The sequence below is a fragment of the Equus asinus genome, chromosome 6 (genome assembly GCF_041296235.1).
Source record: "Equus asinus isolate D_3611 breed Donkey chromosome 6, EquAss-T2T_v2, whole genome shotgun sequence".
NCBI lineage: Eukaryota > Metazoa > Chordata > Mammalia > Perissodactyla > Equidae > Equus > Equus asinus.
This window is the reverse complement of record NC_091795.1, coordinates 80,267,218-80,288,159: the sequence shown is the minus strand read 5'-3', so window position 1 is coordinate 80,288,159 and position 20,942 is coordinate 80,267,218. Positions and strand designations below refer to the sequence as shown.

Below are 20,942 nucleotides of genomic sequence, written 5' to 3'. Positions count from 1 at the left end.
AAAAGATCTCTGGGATAGATTTTTAAGTGGATAAAAGGAAATTACAAAATAACATGTATATTATGCTCCCAGAACATATATGATTTCTGTTTGTATTTGCGTACGGACACACATTACATATACACACACAAACACACAAAACAATGAAAAGCAGTTACTGGGGCCGGCCCCGTGGCCAAGTGGTTAAGCTTGTATGCTCCACTCTGGCGGCCCAGGGTTTTGCCGGTTGGAATCCTGGGCGCGGACATGGCACCGCTCAAGTCATGCTGAGGCAGCGTCCCACATGCCACAGCTGGAAGGACCCACAACTAAAAATACACAACTATGTACCAGGGGGCTTTGGGGAGAAAAAGGAGAAATAAAATCATAGAAAAAAAAGAAAAGCACTTACTTGTCAAAGTGGGACCTGAGTCTTTTAAGTGTATGCCTTTTTAGGTTATTTGGTTTTTGAACCATATGAATGCATTATATATTTTTTTTAAAGAGAAACAAAGAACTATAGTCCAAAGAGTTTCCTAGTGAAATTTTTCTGTGCATTGGTTTAAGGAACACAAACAAACATGTTTCATCCTAGAGGGAACTAGGGTATTATTACAAGCAGGCTGTATGAGTCCTGAGTTGAACTTGAATCCTGTATCCTTCAGTGATGATCATAATGGCCTGGAAGGACGTTTATGACGATTGACAAGAGAATCACCAGGCATATGTTGATCTATACTGTACACTGGATTCATGACTCGGCTATTTGCAGACTCAAAATTTTACCAGGGCACCAGCTAGCACTGATATCTGCTTTAACCACCACCTTCACCAGAAGCATTGGCATCAGTTGGATGCTTTTAGTTGCTAGAAAGAAAATACCCAAACCAAATACCCAAACAATAACTAACATCGTTGGTCATTAGGGAAATGCAAATCAATACCACTTCATACCTAAAAAGACGGCCATAATTTAAAAGAAAAAACAGAAAATAACAAGCATTGGCAAGGAAATAAAGAAATCGGACCCTCATACATTGCTAGTGGGAATGTAAAATGGTGCAGCAAATGTAGAAAACAGTTAGGCAGTTCCTCAAAACGTTAAACATAGAATTACAATATAATACAACAATTCCATTCCTTGGTATGTACCCAAGAGAATAAGAAACAAATGTTCAAATAAAAACTTGTACATGAATGTTCATAGCCATCCTTTTCATAACAGCCCAAAAGTAGAAACAACCCAAATGTCCATCAACTGATGAATGGATAAATAAAATGTAGTATATCCACACACTGGAATGTTATTTGGTAATAAGAAGGAATGACGTACCAATACATGCTACAACATGGACGAACCTTGAAAACATTATTTTAAGTGAAAGAAGGCAGACATAAAGGCCACATATTGTCTGCTTCCATTTCTATGCTCCCAGCATTAATCACTGTGATGCCATACAGAAGATACAGACCACTTCACCAACCCAGAAGTTATGTTGAATATATATCCAGTCAGAGTGAACTGTGCGGACCTACATTCAGGAAAGGGACTCTGTTGTGAAATTTTTACCTGTACAATATCTTCTGATCTTCTGTTCATTTTCTGTAATCATAAAAATATATTTTACTGCTATTTGTCAGACCTTCTTGTAGACATTCGGCCTCCAAAAGTTTCATATTATCCCCTGCAGAGGGCGGTTATCAATCTCCAAGGCTTGCTAATAAATTATCCTATAAAATAGCAGTCAGTCTTAGGTTTGTACTTCATCTACTTAATTTTCTAGATTGTGTTGCTTGCCAAAAGGGTTTGTAGTTTTATTTTGCTGGCTTCTTCCTTTTGCCAAAGGATTATTAATACAATCTCTAATATAGCATATTTATTGTCTTAAAATAATGTGTTAAGAAGTTTTTGTGTCTATTCCAACGTAAAGAGATGCATGGGAAAAGCACCCCCTTTTCTTTTTGCTGGATGAAATCATGCCTTCATGCATTGTCTGGAATTGCTGCAACCATTCGGAAACCCCAAGTGGAAACATTACCGATGTGCTGAGGATGGCATGGCAGAAAGACGGGCTTGGTGGATCAGGATCTGCAACGACCTTATCAAAGCTCTGAGCTGACTCTAAACCACCTAGCCCCCACACATCTTATGTGAGATAATGACTGTCCTTGTTTTTGGTCTGTAGTTTTATTTTCTTGTGATGTCTTTGTCTGAAAGAGACTCAGAAAGTGCCAATAGAGAAACACCTTCCTATTTGTTTCTGTTGCTGCAATTCACAGAAGGATGAAATTACAGGTGGTAAGGATGCGATTGCGGTGCAAGGATTCTTATTGGATATGGCACCAAAGTCCATTTTGACAGCTTAAAAGACCCTGTGCTTAAGCACTGCTCAATTTGGGAAGCTGAACCAAGCAAAGATACTTATGCAACAGACCAGCATTATATATCATAAAGGGCAAATATTATATAAGATAAAAATAGAATACCATTTTTAAAAAAGTATCCAAAAGTTTTGAAATGCACCCTTATGGCTACTGAGGCCTACGTGTACAATTGCAAAAATATTTTGTGCGTGTCTGTATCCTGGCATGAGTCTATTTTAGAGAAAAACTAATTGGCGGAGAATTTTTTTTACATCAGAAGGGTGGTTAAAGAGTATCTAAAGTGCCAGAAAAAATAACATGGTGCAATGGCTGTTTGGCAGCCCTTGTGCAGGATATTACAACACATTTCCCAAACATTCTGTCAATGGGAATCCTCTTGACAACACAGAATGACAATGAGTTTATTTCACGAGAAATGTGTGAACACAGTGGTTGTAGATGACCGGAGAGGCAGAATAGGGAATGGAGATGAAAGCCAAACGCTGTCACTAAACATTTACAGCACTAGAATTTGGCATCCTTTTCATGATTCAAAATAAGCTCTGACTGGGCAAGAAAAGCCACATGATCAAATGGTTTGTAATGTGGAAATTACAGAAGAGAGAGCTGAAGAAAGATAGCTCTAATTTTGTGTATGAATAAGTCTCAGGCTCATACCAAGCTGCGCATGTGAGGACACACCCAAAGAAGCATACAAAGCCTTCAAGAACGGAACTACAACATGAAAATAAATCAACACCCGAGTCCCAGACCAACCCCTGAGTGATACTTGAAGGGACAGACCTAAACAGCATAACAGAGTCTTTAAAACTAAACTGACATGGGAACCACTTCTCACAGAAGTGAGACAGAGCTTGTAGTCTGAATCTCATTGGATTGGTGGCTTGCTAAAACTACAACAAAATAATCAACATTATTCAGAGGATTTAATAGAACCCAGAATCTCACAACATAACATTCAAAAACCGAGAACCAGGAAAATCTGACCAGTTCTCAAAGGGAAAAACAATCAACAGATGCCAATCCCAATGTTGAAATTATCAGGTAAAGACTTTAAAGCAGCTATTATAATCATGCTCCACGAGGTAAAGGTGAACATTCTTAAAATGAAGAGAAAGATAGAAATTCAGTAGAGAAACAGAAACTACTTTTAAAAAAAGATGAAAATTTAGAATTGAAAAATAAAATATCTGAAATAAAAAAATGTATTGGATAGGCTCTATAGCAGAATGGAGATGATAAAAAAAAAGAGCTGGGCCAGCCGGTGGCATAGTGGTTAGTTCACGTGCTCTGCTTCAGCAGCCTGGGGTTCGTAGGTTCGGATCTCAGGCACGGACCTATACACCACTCATCAAGCTATGCTGTGGCAGTGTCCCACATACAAAATAGAGGATGACTGGCACAGATGTTAGCTCAGGGCTAATCTTCTTCAAGAAAAAAAAAAAAGAGGAAGATTGGCAACAGATGTTAGCTCAGGGCCAATATTCCTCATCACAAAAAAACGAGTTAGACACTTTGAAGAGAGGTCAATAAAAATTATCCAATCTCAAGAACAGAGAGAAAAAAATTGAAAAAGATGAGCAGAGGCTCAGTTACCTGTGGGACAGTATCAAAGGGTCTAACATTTATGTCTTGGAAGCCCCTGAAAGAAAAGAGAAAGAAATTGGTGCAGAAAAATTATTTGAAGAAACAACATCCAAAAACTTCCCAAACCTGGTGAAATACATAAATTTACAGATTCAAAATGAAACTCAATGAACCCCAAATGGGAAAACTCAAAGAAAACTATTCCCAGACACATCATAATCAAACTGTTAAAAACCAAAGACAAAGAAAAAGATCTTGAAAGGAACCAGAGAAAAGGACACATTACATATACAAGAACAAAAAAATCAAATTACTGCGGATTTCTCATCAGAAACCATGGAGGTTAAAAGACAGTAGAAGTGCTGTCAACCCAGAATTCTATTCCAGCAAAAATATCCTTCAGAAATGAAGGCAAAAAAAAAAAAAAAGAAGAAGAAGAAGAAGAAGAATAGAAAAAGGAAAATAAACAGAAAGAAAAAAACAACTACAAGAATTCATCACCAGCGGAATTTCTCTAAAAGAAGGCCTAAAGGAAGGGGAAATGATACCAAGGGGAAAGTTGGAACTTCAGGAACAATGGAAAGTAACAGAAATGGTAAATACCTGGGTAAGTATAATAGATTATTTTTCTCCTCTTAAGTTCTTTAAAATCTGTGGGACTGTTGGAAGCAAAATGTATGATGTTGCTGGGGGGACTTCAGTCTGTGAAGATGAGTTACATATGCCATCTACAACATAAAGCGAAGATAAAAAGACACATATGGGGGCCGGCTGCATGGCCAAGTGGTTAAGTTCGCATCCTCTGCTTCAGCGGCCCAGGGTTTCACCAGTTCGTATCCTGGGCACGGACCTAGCATGACACACATAGCACAAGTAGAAGGACCTACAACTAGAATATACAACTATGTACTGGGGGGCTTTAGGGAGAAGAAGGAAAGGAAAAAAGGAAGATTGGCAACACATAGCTCAGGTGCCAATCTTTGAAAAAAAAAGATGGGGCCGGCCCGGTGGCGCAGTGGTTAAGTTTGTACGTTCCGCTTCTCGGCGGCCCAGGGTTTCCAGGTTCGGATCCTGGGGCACCGCTTGGCAAAAAGCCATGCTGTGGTAGGCGTCCCACCTCTAAAACAGAGGAAGATGGGCATGGATGTTAGCTCAGGGCCAGTCTTCCTCAGCAAGAAGAGGAAGATTGGCAGTAGTTAGCTCAGGGCTAATCTTCCTCCAAAAGAAAAAAGACATATATGGTGGTATGGCTTCTATATTTTACTTGAATATTAGCTCTCAACAAACCGCAAAAAGTTAGGTAAAATAATTACATATTATATAATTATAATCCTTAGGGAAACCACCAGAAATAATAATACAGACAGATATAGCCAAAAAGCCAAAAAATAAGTTAAAACAGAATACAAAAAATTCAAATAATAAAAAAGAAAGCCAAGAAAGGGATAAAAGAGGAGCAAAAAAAGAAGAAAAGGAGAAAAATAATCATGTTAAGCCTGGAAACTAATCAGGCTAAGCCTAATAAATATATTAAATGTAAATTCATCTAAACATACTAATTAAAAGATTGCCAATTTAGATTTTTTTTTAAAAAAAGACCCAACTATATGCTGTCTAGAAGAAACTCATTTTAAATATACATAGACTAAAAGTAAAAGGGTGGAAAAAGATATACCATCAGACATTAATTAAAAGAAAGCTGGAAAAACTAACAACCTGATTCAAAAACAGGCAAAGGATTTGAATAGCCTTTTCTTCAAATAAGATATAGAAATGGCCAATATGCACATGAAAAGATGATCAACATCACTAATCAGTAGGGAAATGCAAATCAAAACCACACTGAGACACCTCATCACACCCATTCGGATGGCTACTATTAAAAAAATCTAAAAATAACAAGTGTTGACGAGGCTGTGGAGAGACTGAAACCCTTGTACACTGTATGTGGCAATGTAAAATGGTGCAGCCACTGTGGAAAACAGTACGGTGCTTGCTCAAAAATTAAAAATCGAATTACCATATGACCCAACCATTTCATTTCTGGACGTATACCCAAAGAATTGAAAGCAAGGTTTCAGAGAGACCACATAACAGTGGTTGCAATGCAGCAGGAGAAAAGCAGACTAGGCTGGAGGGGAGACTTATTGGTCTGAATTCTATAGATGCCATGTGCATTTTTTTTTAATAAAAATGTTTGCCACACAGAAAAACCATGGCTATTAAACATTTGGTAAGTTTTAGTTATTTTAGAATGTTTAGAAATAAAACCAACAAACAGTGGATATTATCCATATTGTGACCCAAAGTGACAGCACAGATGCCACAGTTGCTAACCTTATCTCAGGACCACCAAACCCAACTTCTTCTAGGCTAAAGGTTGCCCATTTCACACCCACAATTGTGAAGCAATGTCTCTATGTCCCATAAAATCGGCCTTCAACATATGAATTTAGGGGGCGATCTATAGCAGGGAGGTGATGGAAATGTTCTGGAATTAGTGGTGATGGTTGCATAATTTTGTGAATATACAAAAAAACCACTGGATTGTATGCTTAAACATTGTAAGATACCACCACACATCTGCTAGAGTGGCCAAAATTTAAAAAAATAAATGAAACAAAACAAAAACGACAATACTAAGTACTCAGAATGTGGAGGAATCAGAACTCTCATATATTGCTGATAAGAGTGCAAAACAGTGCAGCCACCCCGGAAAAGAGTTTGGAAATTTCTTATAGACTTAGACGTACACATACCACACAACCCGGGAATCTCACTCTTGGGTATTTACCCAAGTGAAATAAAAATCTATGTTCACAGAAAAACTAAAAAACCACTACACAAATGTTTACAGTAGCTTTATTTGTAATCACCGAAACCTGGAAACAACCCAACAAATTGTGGCACATCTATAAAATGGAACACTAGCTGGCAATTAAAAGGAAAAAAAGCGTTGATCCTACAGCAACACGGATGACTCTCAAATGCATTATGCTTAATGAAAGAAGCCGGATTCGAAAGACCACATACTGCATGGTTTCATTTATGTAACATCCTAGAAAAAGCAAAAGTATAGGGTTGGAGAACCCTTCAGTGGTTGCCAGAGATACACTGCACCTTCAATTCCTGACCCATTCCTGTGTCCTGCTGAGCCAATCAACTTTCTCTTTATTGCTGTGCCCCCCACTCCCGGCCTCTACCCGCAGCCCCCCTCCTACAAGCTCCCTTAGGTTTCAGCCTCTTCATTCTGCTAAATCAGTTCGCGTTCCTCCGTCTGCTTTCATTTTCCGAAATTGTGTTGACGTCTCTTGACTCCTGTCATCATTTCTCCCTTCTCCTTAACCCTGTGGGTTTATGTTCTTTTTATTTCTCTGCTGTTATTATGGTGGAGATTGGGGAGGGAAGGGATAAATACATATTCAATCTTTCGTGTTTACTTACACAAGCGCTTCCTTAATCAAGTCTACAACATAAATATAGTTTAGGAAATGGATATTATTTTCTCATGAATATATATACAGATACAAAGTTTCTCTCTGGCCAACCTCAGAAAACAAATGTTTACCAGACACAATTCCAGTAAATATCTCGATGCAAGCTATTGGATTTTTGTTTCCCAGAGGAGACACTTTAAAAAGGTTGTCACACGGTTTCCAGTCTGACAGCCAGAATTTCCAACAACGGCCTGGGCTGCGGGCCAGAGTTCATGGAGATCTGACAAACCAGTGGTTTTACACGGGGCTGGGAGCTGGGGCAGCCTGCTAATAGTGGTAAACTGGCAACTTGGCAAAGGAGTTGTGGGCCTGTGTATGTCTATGAGTAGCATTCCAGTAGTCACACTTATAATTAGGACCCAGAAATGCCTTTTCATTACTTACATCATAATCATCCCCTTACATAAAGGCATAAAAATAGTGTTGAAATGGCACTGATTCCCATAGGAAACATTCCTATTTTGTCTCATCATTTTTATGGCACCTTGATCTTCAATCCCAAGTGGTCTTTGAAAAGGCGGTAATGCTCAAATCTTCCACATGGAGAAAACTCCAGGGTCTCAGGAAGAAGCTGAGTTGGTGTTTCCTCTTCTTTAGATGCCACAGCAAAGCTAAAGAACAGTAGGTTGTGGCTTTTAAAACTTTGGATCACACAAATGTAAATTGTAGGTTGTAACATGCCCTACACACATCTTATTTTTAACAATTCTGTCACTGTTTATCTTTGCCAGCTGACCCTGAAGTTTTTGGTATTATTCTGTAATATTATAAAACTATGATCCTGGTTCTCCCTCCCTCCCACCCCCCAACACACACATACACACACAAACACACACACAGACACACACACAGACACACACCACACTTGTGCTTATGTGAAAACCCTGGGCCGCGTAAACCAGGATTTTCTTTTCTGGCAAGGGTACAGTGTCCTTTGTGGATGGTACATGACACGGTAGGGTTCCATAAAGTCCTCCTCTTCTTCGGGGGATCTGGGGTAGACAACACGTGGAGGATGGCAGATTCTCAGTATGTCAGGGGATCGAGTTGGGGCAAGGACTCCCCAGCAGCTGAGGGCCTCTCTCTTACTCTCCTTCTTTCATTGGGGCTGCTGGCCCAGTAGCTCTTACTCCTTGGAGGCTATGTGGACCATAAGGTCCACCACCTCGTGGCTGTAGGCAAATTTATTGTCATCCCAGGAAATGAGCTTGACAAAGTGGTCATTGAGGGCAATGCCAGCCCCAGCATCAAAGATGGAAGAGTGGGTGTCACTATTAAAGTTACAGGAGACAACCTAGTCCTCGGTATAGCCCAGGATACCTTTTAGGTGGCCTGCCAATGCCTGCTTCACTACCTTCTTCATGTCATCATATTTGGCAGCTTTCTCCAGGTGATTGGTCAGATCCATGACTGACACATTGTGGGTGGGGACAAGAAGCTTCCCATTCAGGTCAGGGATGACCTTGCCACACAGCCTTGGCAGCGCCCGTAGAAGGAGGGATGATGTTCTGGGCAGCCCCTTGGCTATCACGCCACAGCTTCTCAGAGGGGCCATCCACGGTCTCCTGGGTAGCAGTGATGGCACGGACTATGGTCATGAGTGCCTCCACAAAGCCAAAGTTGTTGTGGATGACCTTGACCCAAGGTCTAAGCAGTTTGCGGTGCAGGAGCATTGCTGACAAATCTTGAGGAAGTTAACATACTTCTCATGGTTCATGCCCATCACAAACACAGGGGCATCAGCAGAAGGGGCAAAGATGATGACCCTTTTGGCTCTACCCTTCAAGTGAACCCCAGCCTTTTCCAAGGTAGTGAAGACATCAGTGGGTTGCACAACACATTCAACACCAGTAGCATCCCATTTGATGTTGGTGGGATCTTGCTCCTAGAAAATGGAGATGGGCTTTCCATTGATGACAAGCTTCCCGCTCTCAGCCTTGACTGTGCTATTGAACTTGCCATGGGTGGACTCATACTGGAACATGGAGGGCATGTAGTTGAGGTCAGTGAAGGGGTCATTGATTCCAACAATATCCACTTTGCCAGAAAAGCAGCCCTGGTGACCAGGTGCCCAAAAGGATCAAATCCATTTACTCTGACCTTTACCATCGTGTCTCAGGGATGCAGCTGGCACTGCACAAGAAGACGCGGCTGTGTGTTGAACCAGAAGGAACAGAGCCAAACCAGGACTTTCATGCTTGAGCTATAGGAAATTTCGTAAAGCAATGAGGCAGACTGTTGATGGCTACTTTTAGGCACTATCTTCTTCTGCTTGCCACTGGAACTCTGATTTTGTTAAGTATGGGCTCTTAACAGGTGCAGGAAAGATGGAGATGTCACCCACTAGGGTTGCCAGATTTAGAAAATAAAATTATAGAAGACTCAGTTCAAACTGAATTTCAGACAAACAACTAATAGGCGACCCTATTCCCCAGGTTCCGAGGATAAGCTGTGATTGGTCAATCCAAACGTGGCAATCCCTTTCCCCCTTGCCAGTGATTGGTTTGGGTGTGGGCAAATAACATAGTTCAGCCAATTACATCTGAGGAGAAATCTTCTGGGGGCTTCTGGGAAAGATTTTCCTCCTTGATTAAAAACAGAGAGAGAAAGAGAAAGAGAGAGTGATGCGGGAAGTTCTTCAGGCTTCCTGCCTTCACTCAGCTCGTGTGAAGATGTGGTGCTGGGAACCGCAGCTGTCATTTTGTCACTGTGGAGAAACAGACTTGAGAGGGTCAGAGAGACTGAGCCAGAGCCCTTACATTGTTGACCTTCTGAATTAGGCAACTCTGGAATTCTCTTTTCCAGACTTCTTGTGATCAAATAATGAATGTCCTCACTATTTGAGTCTCATAGTTAAGTATTCTATTTATGCTGCTGCATGATTCAACTGAAAGTATTTTGAATCTCACTCAGCAGGTGTTAAACGGCTGTGGTTAACAGATAGACTCAGAAGTCAGCCAAAGAATCTTATCCCACCTAGCTAAACAAAATTATTTTACTACAAGATCTACTGGCCCAGAGTATCACATGGGTCCTTCTCAAGCTCTCACACTTCCACGAATCACAGAAACCCCCCCACAGACTTTGGAAGGTGTATAGAAGACAGTGATTCTTGCCTCTTAGGGTGGAATAGTTATTAACAGTTTTCTATATCCACAGTGCCTTTGACAGCTGCAGAAATCTGTACTGGCTGCACGGGGAAGAGCTAGCCAGGCAGGCCAGTTTTATGGCACAGAGAGACATTGTTTCACAATCGGGGGTGTGAAACGGGCAACCTTTAGCCCAGAAGAAGTTGGGATTGGTGATCTTGAGATAAGATTATCATCTATGGCATCTGTGCTGTCACTTACAGTCACAACATGGATAAGACCCACTGTTTGTTGGTTTTATTTCTAAACATTCTAAAACAGAGAAAATTTATCAGATGTTTAATAGCCGCAATTTTTGTGTGTGGCGGACATTTTTGTTAAAAAAATATATGCACATGGCATCTATAGAATTCAGAACAATAAGACTCCCTTCCATCGTAATCTCCTTTCCTCCTACTCCATTGCAACCATTGTTATATTTCTTCTATATCCTTCCAGACTTTTGTATGCATGGACAGATGTATAAAAACGTACAACTCCTTTTTAAATACAAATGGTAGAACATAACATACATGAACCATATCATGGAGTTCCTCCCAAGTTGTTACCTTTAAAACTACTGTATCCTGTTCAAGGGCTGTATAGTATTCTAACACGTGGATGTGCCATAAGATATTAGCCAATCTCCTGTTGATAGACACAATAATGGACATCTGTCATGTTCTCTGGTTGGCCAGCTCCTTTGAAACACTTCTCGTGTTTGTGGAAAACCTCACTCTGCAGTCCTCTCTGAAGCTCCACCGACCAGTTGCACCCGTGCCAGTCTGCAGATCGGAAGTGGGCCCCAGGAGGCACTGTGCTGTGAGGAGGACATCCATTTTGCTGGCAAGGGTGCAACACAGCCTTCTGGCTTTGGGGACAGTAGGGATTACAAAGCAAATTCCTGATGCAGAGGAGACATTGGTGGCACTGATGTAATAGGTGCAGTCACAGTCAAGTTCCGGGCAGCAGTACAAATTGTGGCATCTAGTTCTTGGTCACAGCACAAAGCTCCGAACCTTTTACTCATCAGGTTATTTCTATATATGATTTATGGCTTCATCCCTTGAGGTTTAGCATCAAGCCTTCCCAACAATTATATTTATAATAAATGGGTTTCTGTTCCTTGGCCAGAGTCACTTCTGCTGCTTGCAATCAAGAGCTCACTCTGAGACAAATGTTTTGTTTTCCTTCTAATTTTTTATTTTTTAGGGGAAAAAACCCTGTAACGATTATCCTTCCACGTACATCTTTGTGCCTGTGTGGGGTAAATCTGTGACATAAAGACCTAAAAGTGGAATTGCTCTGAGGGAAGATATTTGCAGAAGACGCATCTGATAAGAGACTGTTATCCAAAATACACAAAGGACTCTTAACTCTCAACAATAAGAGAACAAACAATGCAATTTAAAAAATGGGCCAAAGACCTTCACAGACATGTCACCAAAGACAAATAAGCAATTAAGCATGTGGAAAGATGTTCCACAACATATGTCATTGGGAAATGCAAATTAAAACATTACACAACCATTGAATGCCCCAAATCCAAAAACACTGACAATACCCAATGCTGGCAAGGAGGTGGAGCGACAGGAGCTCTCATCCATTGCTGGTGGGATGCAAAATGGCACAGCCTCTTTGGAAGACAATTTGGTGGTTTCTCGCAAAATTAAACATGCTCTTACCATACGATCCAGCAATTGCACTCCTTGGTATTTAACCAAATGAGTTGAAAACTTGCATTCACACAAAAACCTGCATATTGATGTTTATGGCAGCTTTATTCATAACTGCCAAAACTTGGGAGCAACCAAGACGTCCTTTAGTAGGTGGATGGAGAAATAAACTGCGGTACATCCAGACAATGGAATATTACTCAGCAATAAAAAGAAATGAACTATCAAGCCACAAAAAGACATGGAGGAAATTTGAGAGCATATTGCTAAGTGAAAGAAGCCAGTTTGAAAAGGCAACATACGGTATGATTCCAACTATACGACATTCTAGAAAAGACAAAACTATGGGGACAGTAAAAAGATCAGTGATTGCCAGTGGTTTATGGGAGGGAGGAATGAATAGGTGGAACACAGGGGATCTTTACAGCAGTGGAACTATTCTGTATAATATAGTAATGGTAGACATGTCATTATACATTTGTCAAAACCCATAGAATGTACAACTCAAGGAGTAAACCCTAATGTAACGTATGCACTTCAGTTAATAATAATGTATCAATATTGTTTATCAATGATAACAAATGTACTGCTAATACAAGATGTAAACAATAGGGGAAATTGCTGCCCAAGGTGAGGGGATACATGGGAAATCTTTGTACTTTCCAATCAATTTTTTGTAAACCTAAAACTGCCCTAAAAAAGCAAAAGTAAAATATAAAAAAAACTCTGCAATGAGAACCACTTCATGTCCACTAGAATACAAAAGATGGACAATAACAAGAATTGGTAGGGGCCAGCCTGGTGGCCGAGTGGTTAAGTTCACGCACTCCGCTGCAGCGGCCCAGGGTTTCACTGGTTCAGATCCTGGGCATGGACATGGCACTGCTCGTCAGGCCACGTTGAGGCGACATCCCACGTGCCACAACTAGAAGGATCTGCAACTAAGATATACAACTATGTAAGGGGTGGGGAGGACGTTTGGGGAGATAAAGCAGGAAAAAAAAAACCTTAGCAATAGTTGTTAGCTCAGGTGCCAATCTTTAAAAAAAAAAAAGAATTGGTAAGGATATGGAAAAATAGGAACTCTCATACACTGCTGGTAGGAATGTAAAATTTGCAGCCACTTTGGAGAAGAGTCTGGTAATGGTTTAAAAGGTTAAACATAGAGTTACCATATGACCCAGCAATTCCACTCCTGGGTATATAACCAAGAGAAAAGGAAACGTGTATCCACATAAGAGATTGTACATGAATGTTCATTGCAACATTATTCATAATAGCCAAAAACTAGAAACAACCCAAATGTTCATCAACTAATGAATGGATAAACAAAATGTGATACATCCACACAACGGAATACCATTCAGCAATAAAAAGGAATGAACACTGATACATGCTACAACATGGATGAACCTTGAAACACTGTGCTGTGTGAAAGAAGCCAGTCACAAAGGACCACATATTTTATAATTTCATTTATATGAAATGTTCAGAATAGGCACATCAAGAGAGTCAGAAAGTAGAATCTCACCCCCACAGTGTCACTGGAGACCAGTAGGGAGCACCCCTCCTCCACCAGCCAGGATTTGTCAGCAGAGGCCTGGCAGGGAGCCTGCCCCTCCCAGGGTGTCAAAACAGGCTCTGTGGGGAACCCGGACTTCTATTCCCCCCTGACAACAGGGTGATTTGTATGTAATTACAAGAAAAAGTAGAAATGGCAAATACAGGTTTGGGAAAAAACAGAACTGATTCTTGGCAAGTATGTGTCACAACCAGCAGGAGACAAGGGCATATGATTGCTTTAGATAGGAGCTGCTAGCTCTGGGATTTTGATCAGTTTTGGCAACCAGTCAGTATGTTTTGCAGACTAAATGGGGAGCATCTCAATCTGCTGAGGTGGTTAAGTAGAGCTTGGTCAGGATTACTGCTGCATTTCTGCATGGAAATATTGCAAGTTAAATGGGCCTTTTGCATCTAAACCTGTTTGCTACTTCGAAATTATAGTGCCTATCCAAAGACAGAGAAGCTCCCACTACAAGCACCATCCGTGCCTTGGATATCGAGGACCCCTTGTGGACAATTCAGACAGAGCGATGGCTCCTTGGAATCGCCTGTCAGAATTAAGTAACAAAAATTCGCAAAGGAAACTGCATGGAAAGTCAGTCGATCTGCTGCTTACATAACCCAGGAAAAGCAGTTTCTATGGTGTTGCCATCCAGGACAATCAAAATTAACCTGTAAATTTAACGCAATCCCAAGCAAAGCTTAACAGGGTTTTTAAATTGGAATTTAAGAATTCCGATTCTTTTCTGGAAGAGAAAATGTTCAATAGCAGCCAAAAGAATCTGAAAAAGATTATTGAGTGAGAATTTACCCTACGATATATGGAAATGTAAATATAAGAATACATAAAGCTTTATCAACACAATACAAATAGATTTAGCAATATAAAACTAAAAGGATAAAAATAGACAAATAGTTCAGTGGAATAGAATGATGTGCAGGAACAGATCCATATATCTGTGCAAATGAAGCTTACAATAGAGGCGACAATAAATCTGTGAAGCGAGGGTGGCTTTTTCAATAAATCACATGAGATAACTGGCTATCTACTGAAGGGAAAATAGCATTAGGTCGAACCTCCTACCCTCTCACATCAACCACAGATGGCACAAGTAGTTAGACATTTAGGGAAAAAAAGTTAAAACACTTTGATGCGGGGTCGGTGAGCCGAGGAGTCGAAAGAAAGATTTCTTAGACTCTTAAGATCTGGCAGTAGTGCTCTTTCATTTAGAGAATAGAATAGCATGGGGACAGGACCCGTGGGCAGTCAGGCTGCTGCATGGGGACAGGGTCCACGGGCAGGAGGAGCCGCTGCTGCCCTGAGTTGAAGGTTAGGGTTAATTTTATAAGTCATGGGTATGTGAGTCATCTCTACAAGACAAAGGAAAGAACATGAAAAAAAGTTAAAATGGTATCAGTGCAGGTGGGGTCTGGTCATTGGGTGATCCCATGACTTTTAGACAAGAATCAAATCGGATTAAGTAAAGGTTAGAAAGGTTAGACGCCACCACCCTAAACCAGTTACATGAGATTGCCAGACAGCAACCAACTTAAGTTCTTGCCTTCCCCATTAAGAGTTTCTAGGGATAAGGTCATCTCTCTTCTTCTTTCTGGTACAGAGAGGGAGGCACCTTTTACAGATAGAGATTTACCTTACAAATGTAAATGTGTCCCAACAAAGGGCAAGTTCCATTCCTCAGAGCCTCCTTCCCTGTCCCAGTTTATCAAAAGCAATCAGCCCCAAACAGTCCCGATGCCAAAGAGACATATCCTGGGGTGGCCAATTTCAGGTCCCTACAAGGTCATCCCCCCTTGCTTCCCAAATGCAAATATCTCTCACGAAAGAGCAAGCAAATTCCAGTCCTCGGAGCCTGCTTCTCATCTGCAGTTTTAAAAGTAACCAGCCTAAAATCCTCATCAACTTCGAAAGTTTTTAAACTATATTTTTAATAATATCAGGGTGGAGAATGCCTTCCTAAACAAGATACAAAACTCAGAAGCCATAAAACACTGGGAGATTTGTTCTCATGTATTTTAAAACCTCTGTTAAAAGAAATACTATAATAAAAGTTCAAAGAAAAGAGAAAGAGTGGGAGAAACAAGTTGCATCGAATTAATATACAGATTATATACAGAATTTTGATAACAATTATTTAAACTAACAAAGGATATGACCAGGAAATTCACAGAAATATCCAAATCAAAAAAGAACAAGAAGGAGGAGGAGGAGAAAGAGAAGAAGAAAAGGAAGAGAAAAAAGAACAAGTGTTCAAACTCAATAGTAATCAAGAAAAGCAAATTAAATTTTTTTTTTTTCCCATCAGATTGGTCAACGTTTAGAAGATTGCTTGTGTAAGCATTATTCATAATAGCCAAGACTTGGAAACAACCTAAGTGCCCAACAGTGGATGAATGGATAAAGAAGACGTGATGTACATATATACCACACAGCACTTCTCAGCCATAAAAAAAAGATGAAATCGTGTTATTTGCAATGTGGATGGACCTTGAGGGTATTATGCTAAGTGAAATAAATCAGACAGAGAAAGACAAATACCACATGATCTCACTCATATGTGGAAGATAAACAAACAAACATATAGATACAGGGGCCGCCTCCGTGGCCGAGTAGTTAAGTTCACGCACTCCGCTGCGGTGGCCCAGGGTTCAGATCCTGGGGGCGGACATGGCACCACTCGTCAGGACACGTTGAGGCAGCGTCCCACATCCCACAACTAGAAGGACATGCAACTAAGATGTACAACTGTGTACAGGGGTGTTTGGGGAGATAAAGCAGAAAAAAAAAAAAAAGATTGGCAACAGTTGTTAGCCCAGGTGCCAATCTTAAAAAAAAAAAAAAATATATATATATATATATATGTATATATATAGATGCAGAGAACAGATTGGCGGTTACCAGGGGAGAAGAGGTCGGGGGAGGGTGAAAAGGGTAAAAGGACATGGTGACGAATAGCAACTAGACTCTTGGTGGTTGATGAGGATTTTTAGGCTGCTTAATTTTAAAATGGCTTGTGATGAGGATTTTTAGGCTGGTTAGTTTTAAAACTGCAGATGAGATTCAGGCTCCAAGGAGTGGAATTTGTTTGCCCCTTTGTTGGGAGACATTTACATTTCTAAGGGAAACCTCTATCTGTGAAGATGCCTCCCTCTCTGTGCCAGGAAGAAGGGGGAATGGTCTTATCTCTAGAAGCTCTTAATGGGGAAGGCAAGAACTTAAGTTGGTTGCTGTCTGGCAATCTCATGTAACTGGTTTAGGGTGGTGGCGTCTAACCTTTCTAACCTTTACTTAATCCGATTTGATTCTTGTCTAAAAGTCATGGGATCACCCAATGACCAGACCCCACCTGCACTGATACCATTTTAACTTTTTTTTCATGTTCTTTCCTTTGTTTTGTAAAGAGATGAATCATATACCTATGCCTTAAATTTAGCCCTAACCCTCAACTCGGGGCAGCCGCAGGAGCTCTGACTGCCCGTGGGTCCCGTCCCCATGCCAGCGGGGGCAGCAGCAGCTGCTCTGCCTGCCCATGGGCCCTGTCCCCATGCCAGCGGGGGCAACAGAAGCAGCAGCAGCGGAAGCTCTGACTGCCCATGGGTCCTGTCCCCATGCTACACTATTCTCTAAATAAAAGAGCACTACTGCCAGATCTTGAGAGTCTAAGAAATCTTTCTTTCGACTCCTCGGCTCACCGACCCCGCATCAGTGGTGAACACGATGTAGTCTGTACAGAAATCAAAATATAATGATGTACACCTGAATTTTGTATAGTGTTATAAACCAATGTTACCTCAATAAAAAAAAGATTGCTTGCCTAAAACCACAGTTTTTGCTATGTAATGCTCTAGTCGCAGTCCTTCTCGAAATGGTTTATAATTTCCAGGATGATTTTATCTTTAATACAGGCTTATTTAGAAGTATTTTTTAAACTTCTAGATGTACAGGACTTTAAAAAATACTTTAGTACTGGTAAAATATGAATTGCGAAAAATCAAAATGTATAAAAAGGTGTAGAGAGATGAGAGGCAAGGCCACCCTCCGACCTCCGTCTTACCATCCGGTCCTCTCTCACAGGAGTTCCTTGTTGCTAGTTTCTTCTACATCCTTCCAGAGAGAGTTTGTGCAATTACGAACAAGTATTATTGTGACAAATAAAAATGGCAAGCAATAGGATATATTGGAGATTATGAGGAAGCCATTTGGTGTAAAGCTAATTCAGCCTGAACTTGTCTTTCCAAAAGGGCCTGACCGAGGCCGTTGAGCATGCAGTTGTATATCTGCTTTAGATATTCCCTATGGCAAGAGCAAAGGCCCTTGAGATAAAGGTGCAACTTCCCTTCCCCTCCCAACGCTGGCATTCCCTTAAGGATTAAGCATCTTTCCTTAGGCTAGGCACTGATTGCTGCTCACCTGTGACCACCCAGCTCAAGACAATAGACTTGCCTCCTGCTGTGACCGTCAAGCACTGTGCTGACAGGGCAATCTTGTGACTATTGTGGGAGGGACATTTCAATCATATGTGAAACGTCCTGTATGGGGGTATATAACCAACTCTGTATACCTCACTTCTTTGGTGCCCTTTCTTCCTTCGGGAAGAAAGGCCCTGGGCCATGGTCCTCAGATTTCAGCTCAGAATAAACTCACCCAAATTTTCATTTACAGATTGGTTATGGATTATTTTCGTCGACAATTGTAGTCTTTTCCTCATTGTTTTTGCTACAAAAGGTGGCACATTATATGTTATTCTGCATCTTGCTGTTCTTCTTAATAATATATTGGAAATCAGTCATATATTTGTAGATTAAAAAATCTTGTGAAATATACATAGAGAATATAAGACATATTTGTAAGGTTTACAGTGAACCTTTATGATATTCTCAGCCAGCAAAGAACTAGAACATTGCAGATACCTGCAAAGTCCCTCCCCGATCCTATCATCCATCATCTTCCCTCAAGGTAACCACTCCCCCAGCTTTGGAGTTAATCATTCCTTGACTTTTCTTTCTTCCTTTCCTTCTTTCTTTCTTTTTTTTTTTTGTGTTTGTGTAAGATTGGCTCTGAGCTAACATCTGTGCCAATCTTCCTCTATTTTATGTGGGATGCCACCACAGCATGGCTGGAGGAGCGGTGGTAGGCCTGTGCCCAGGGTCCGAACCTGGGAACCCCAGGCCACTGAAGCAGAGCATTGGAACTTGACCACTGTGCCACTGGGCCAGCCCCCCTTGGCTTTTCCTTATGATTTTACCACGTTTGTATGGGTCCATAAACAAGAGAGCTTAATTTTTTTCTCTTTTGAACTTTAACAAATGGGATTGCAGTGCTTTCTTCTATGACTTGCTTTTGAGCAATAGTTTAGCTTGTTGATATGTGTGCCGGTGGTTAATTTTTTGTCATTGCTGCATAGCACTCCTGTGAGAAAAACATTGATAGTTTTTACGGACTTTGCATTGTGTTCAGTTACATAGTAACAAGAATGTTAACGTTTATTAACTTTTTCTGCATCTATTGAGATGATAGTGAGATTTCTTGCTTTAATTTGTTATTAAGGATTATGTTATTTGAGTGTCTATTGTTAAAGCAACCTCTCATTTCTGAAATAAACTCAATTGGTGATGATATATTATCTTTTCTATATACATTGCTGGATTCAGTTCACTAGTGTTTTATGATTTTGCATCTATGTTCATGATTAAGATTGACCTACACTTTTCTGCTCTTCTTATGCTGCTTCTGTCTGGTTTTAGTATTGGATTGATGCTATTACAAAAGACATATTTAAAATCTTGTACTTCAAATGCTTATTGTTGGTATATAGAAAATGCATTCAGGAGACTTCCCTCTTCTTCTATACTCTGGAATCATTTATGTAGATTTGGAATTATTTTTTCCTTAAAAGATTAGTAGAACTCAACAGTGAAGCCATGTGGACCTGGGATTTTCCTCACAACAAGATGTTTTTTTTACTACTATTTCTACTTCTTTAATGGTAATAGGACTATTCAGATAATCTATTGTTTCCTGAATCTGTTTTAGTAAGTGATATTTTTCTACTAATATGTCTGTTTTATCTAAAGTTTCAAATTTATTGGCCTAAAGTTGTTCATCATATCCTCTTACTATCATTTTAATGTCCACAATATCTGTAATTATGTACCCATTTTATTTCTGGAGTTATTTGTGCCTTCTCTTTTTTCTTGATCATTTTTTCCAGGGTTGGTGAATTTTATTATTCTTTTCAACGTCCCAAATTTTGACTTGTTGAGCAATGTGAAATTGGACTGCAAATTCACCTGAGAGCTGATTTGTGATTTTCCAGAGATTTTTTTCACTGCTCTCCTTGGCTCTAAAGCAATTCTCCTTACAGTCTCTGGGGACTGAGGGTGTCACCCCTTGAGGCCCCAGCTTTATGGTGGGCAGCTTTCCTTTTAGTTTCCACATGCTGGCCATCCCCTGGCCTAGACTTCTGTCAAAATTGAAGTAGTCAAAACTTAAACTCATTTCACCCAAATCTGCAAAGGCCCTCCAGGGGGACAAAAACCAGCCTCAGGCTTCTGCTTATCTCTCTGGATTCCTGCCGCCACTTAGACTTCAGTCCGATAAATTCTTACTCTCATTAGCTGTATGATGATTTTAAGAAGTCTTTTCCAAACAATTTATTCAGCATTATAATTGCTTTCAACAAAAACATTGGTTAGATATTTAAACAGCCTTGATATTGTGCTTGCTCTTATTTTTACCATATCATTCAGTGTTTTTATTTAGTATATCCCCCCACCTCCCACTCTTATTCTGCCTTTAGTTGGATTAATCAAGGTTTTTTTTTGTTCCATTTGATTTTGTTTCTAGTGGTATGGGAGTGATATATTGTATTTCTATTATTCTATTACTTATTTTTTAAGAAACACTTTTTCTTTTTTGAGGAAGATTGGCCCTTAACTAACATTCGTGCTCATATTCCTCTACTTTATACGTGGGACGCCCGACACAGCATGGTTTGATGAGTGGTGCGTAGGTCTGCACCCAGGATCCAAACCAGTGAACCCTGGGGCTGCCGAAGTGGAGTGTGTGAACTTAACCACTGCCGCACGGGGCTGGCTCCTCTGTTAGT

The 20,942-nt window shown here is 40.4% G+C and overlaps 1 pseudogene; it reads right to left on the bottom strand.

The window, feature by feature from the left end:
- Positions 1–1,857: 1,857 nt before the first annotated feature.
- Positions 1,858–16,602, bottom strand: LOC139045552 (glyceraldehyde-3-phosphate dehydrogenase-like; annotated as a pseudogene).
- Between the last annotated feature and the right edge of the window lie 4,340 nt (positions 16,603–20,942).